This window comes from Triticum dicoccoides, chromosome 2A, assembly GCF_002162155.2.
Source record: "Triticum dicoccoides isolate Atlit2015 ecotype Zavitan chromosome 2A, WEW_v2.0, whole genome shotgun sequence".
In the NCBI taxonomy this organism is placed as follows: Eukaryota; Viridiplantae; Streptophyta; class Magnoliopsida; order Poales; family Poaceae; genus Triticum; species Triticum dicoccoides.
In genome coordinates, this window is record NC_041382.1 from 747,654,110 (window position 1) to 747,658,853 (window position 4,744).

A 4,744-nucleotide genomic window follows, 5' to 3' on the forward strand; every position below is an offset into this window, starting at 1 on the left:
CCCTATTCTAGGGTAGGGTAGTTTAGGTTGTCGTCGAGGGTTCGATGACCCCTATTCTAGGGTAAGGTTGTTTTGGTTGTCGTCGAGGGTTTGATGACCCCAAATGTAGGGTAAGGTTGTTTTGGTTGTCGTCGAGGGTTCGATGACCCCAAATGTAGGGTAAGGTTGTTTTGGTTGTCGTCGAGGGTTCGATGACCCAAAATGTAGGGTAGGGTAGTTTAGGTTGTCGTCGAGGGTTCGATGACCCCAAATGTAGGGTAAGGTTGTTTAGGTTTTCGTCGACGCTTTGATGACCCATATTCTAAGGTTGTACAAGAATGACCCAAAACCCACAATAATCCTGCTACACTAACAGCATTTATGCACTGAAAACCAACAATAATTCTGCTACAATTACAACATTTAGGCTGCACTCAAAACCAACAATAATTCTACTACAATAATTTTGCTAGATCAACATAACTCCACAACAGCATGAAGGCTTGATCACACATAACAGAGGTTCACATAACATAAATACCACATAGGTTTTTAGGACTCAAATTGAAACATAGGTTCACAGGACTGAAATTACCACATAGGTTCAGATGACTCAAATTACACAGGTTCACATGACTCAAATTGAAACACAGGATCAAAGGACTCAAATCATCACACATCCAAGTTTCTCAAGACAGATACATGGGTTATAGCCCCAAAAGTTTCAAGCACTGGCAGATATCAAAGTTCACACATTTCCACTTGCTGCGAAGTAGCTCTTCAGTCTTGCATATTTCTGAGGTTTCTTCCTTGAACCTGTTGCAGCATTTGATGCTCCACCAACTCTTCCACCTCTCACTGACCTCTGTTTTTTAGCAGCAGCAGCAACAGTTGATGTAGATGTAGAAGTACCAGCAGCAGAAGAAGTCCTTTCTCCACATGGAGGCCTAGCTGCTGGCCTTGGTGCTGAGAAAGCGGCCCTTGGTGCCCTAGGAGCAGCTCTTGGTGCCCTAGGAGCAGCTCTTGGTGCCCTAGGAGCAGCTCTTGATGCCATAGGAGCAGCTCTTGGTGCCATAGGAGCCGCAGTAGCATCAGGTGGAGTGTAGGATTCTGCCTTTTGCCTTCTCTTTTCCTGCAGTTTTTAAAACAAACAAAAATTAAAATCTACATAAGCAAAATCAGATACAATGATGAAAAAATATGTACCATGCTTCTATTTTTCCTCATCTGCAGATCAGGCCTCAAAGGTTGTCCACAATTAGTAAACATGTGGCCCATTAACCTACAGTTGCCACATCTGATTGTAGCCATCCTAGAGGTATCTTTTGGTTTAGGCACTTCAAACCTTCCCTTCTTCCTCTTTTCTTCTTTTCTTCCACTCTGGTCCTCTTTGTGGAATACAGGAGGCTCAATATCAGGTTTTCCTGACTTGACCCAAGCATCTTCTCCAGGAACTGGATACACTATTGGTTTGTATGCCTCCAAATACATTGCTTTCCTCAAGAAAGGACTTACAAAATCCACAGGTTGCATCTTGGCCTTGTAAATTGCACTGCAAGCATGGTTGCATGGCAAACCTGACATGTCCCACTTCCTGCATCCACAAGTGTGCTCCTCAAGGTTCACAGCATAGGTCTTTGGCCCACTGCTTACTTGCCACAGGTTAGGCCCTGCCCTAATTGCTTTGCAATCTCTTTGAAACTTCTTGCTCATCTCCAGCTGTCCTGCATATGTTGGAGCTATTTCCCATCTAGAAGTTGCTGCATTTTCTCTTTTTCCATCAAACCTGACTAGCAACTTGTCTTTGATTCCATTAATCATTGTCACTATTGGTTTGTTTCTAACATCCAAGATATATTTATTGAAGACCTCACTTATGTTATTAACCACCAGGTCTGTTTTGCAATTTGTGTCCATTTCATGCCTAACCCATGTGTGTACTGGAATACCAGATAACCACCTCCATGCATCCTCACACTCATTCTTCAAATTGGCCATGGCTACATCAAAACCATGCTTTGTGTAGGAATAGCTAGCACTGTCCATGCATTTTTTCAGATCTTCACCTCTAAATCCAGCTCTTTGAAAATTTGCATAAATGTGCCTTAAACAAAATCTTTGTGGGCAGTTTGGAAATACAGCATTGACAGCATTAAGCAGGCCCTGATTTCAACCAAAAATAAAGTAACTAGGTTTCAATCTTAAGTTCAAACAATCACTAACTAATAAACAAAAACAATTTGAGCATACTTAAGGCAGAAAAGAAAGTAACTAGGTTTCAATCTTAACTTCAAACAATCACTAACTAGGTTTCAATCTTAAGTTCAAACAATCACTAACTAGTAAACAATTAGAGCATACTTAAGGCACAAAAGATAATATGTAGGTTTGAAAGAGAACATAGATCACTGACCTTCTGCCTATCTGACATGATGGTGTATTTGCCAAACTTCCCCTCTTCTGTGCCTCCCAAAGCATACTTAAGTTGGGTGAGAAATCAGCTCCAACTGGGTGTGTCCTCCACTCCTACAATTCCAAAAGCAATGGGATACATGTTGTTGTTGGCATCCCTACCAGTAGCTGCTAGGATTTGTGCTCCAGTTGTAAGCTTTATGAAGCATCCATCCAAACCAATGAAAGGCCTACATCCATTTAGAAAACCCTCCCTAGGTGCATTGAGACAAAAGAAAAGACCATGGAACCTAGGACCTGGATGTGGGTTTTGATTTGTGCTTTTAGGAGTGACAGTTGTGACAATGCATCTAGATCCTGGATTGCATAATTTAACTGTTTCAATGTAATCAGACAACCTATGGTACTGCTTCTTATGATCCCCTAGGACAATTTCCTTTGCTACCTTTTTAGCTCTCCATGCCATCATCTTTGGAACTTCAATTCCAAATTTCCTCTTTGCCTTGTCCACCAATGCTGGCACAGTTGTGTTTGGGTCTGATCTGATTGTCTCTAAGATACTGCTTCCTAGCCACTTTGAGCTCACTTTACTATGTTTGTCACTAGTTGGGCAAGTATGTTCTGCTCTGAACTTCTTTACACAAAATGTTTGCTCATTCTTGATCTGAGAAGCAACAATATAAAAAGGACATCCTTTGTCCTTGTGGTCACACCAAGCAATGACCCTGTCTTTGCAGTTCCTGTGATATCTGAAAGACCTCAGCTGCTTGATGTGAAAGTTAAGTAGAGCACTCCTAAATTGGTACACATCTTTGAAACATATCTTCAACTAAATTGTTGTTCTGGATTGAGTCTGCTTTCATCATACCATTTTCTTGGCTTTGCCTTCTCTGCTCTTGTTTTCCTTCCTAAGGGAATAATAAAATACATAGGCTCATTGCCATCATCATCCTCTGAGTCCAAAAAACCAAGATTTTCATCCTCATCACCTGAGGGAAACCAGTCAGGCTCAATTGGATCATTGGCTGATGAGTGTGTTCTTGTTGTTGGGCCCACTCTCTTTCCAATCTTAAGCACAGGCTGCTACAATACTCCATCTTCATTCAAATGTTCTTCTTCAGCTACATTTGGAGCTTGTTCACTGTGCTCTTCCTCTTCCTGCTACTCGGGAACATCATAGATGTCCTCTGGTCTGTGTCACCCTCAAAGTGCAGTGCTGCCTTCTTCAATCTGCTACAGTTGACTGCAGGTCTGCACTATCTTCATTAGAGCTATTTTCCTCCTCACTTTCTGAATCCAAATCCATGTCATCCATGTCTGCATAATTGTCCCTGTCAGGAGGTGGCATAGTTTGGATGGGCTGGAAATTTACACTTTGTTGTGTGGCCAGGAACAAATTTTCATTTGTGCCTCTGCCTGAACTTGAACCAACATAATCACCAAATTCCTTATGGGCCACACCATTTTCACTAACTGCAAACACTATATCAGGATCACTGCTATATTCTTCATCATATATTTGAATTGGTTCTGCTGCCTTTCTCTTTCCCTTCTTTGCTGGAGACAAAACAATTGCCTGCTGCCTCTTGCCCTTAGTAACTGACAATGTTATCCTCCTGATGTCCTGGTATTGCTTAAGCATTTCATCCACCTTAATCTGGCTGTCAAGCAGTTTAAAACCATCCAATCCTATTCCACCACATCTCATGTAATATAGGTAGTCTGAAAAACTATACCCATTGTCAAGCAGCACATTCATAAGATTGTAATATCTTATGTTTTTCTTAAAGAACTTTGTCCTGATGTATTTAATCCCTTCAAAATCAATATGCACGTCCCACTTCTCATAGCTCGACCTACAATACCAATTAAAATGTACAAGTTACTATAACATAAATTTGAACAACACATAGTACAACTGGAATGTAATCCTAATAGTGTAATTACCTAAATTTGTATAACACAAGTACACTGCAATCCTAACAATGTAAATATGCACAACAATTGTAGAGCAAGATAATTGTAGGTTCTAGTTTGTACTCAAACCCTAGTCAGGACTAAATTTAGAGGCAATACAAAACCCTAGATCGACCTAAACCTCAAGAACGAAAATTCAAAGGCAGAAGGAGCTTGAGATAGAGGACGTACGTGTCGTCGCCGGTGTTAGTAGGGACGACTGCTGCATCAGACGGCGACCGCGCCGCAGCGGAAGCCTTGCCTGCACGGCAAGAACATGGCGGCTCTTCCTCATCGGGTTGGTCTCCCGCGCCTTCAGCTCGAATGGATCTGGATCCAAATGGAGCAGCAGGCGGCGCCGCCGCCCCGCCGTCGCCGCCACACCCGCCCTCTGCCC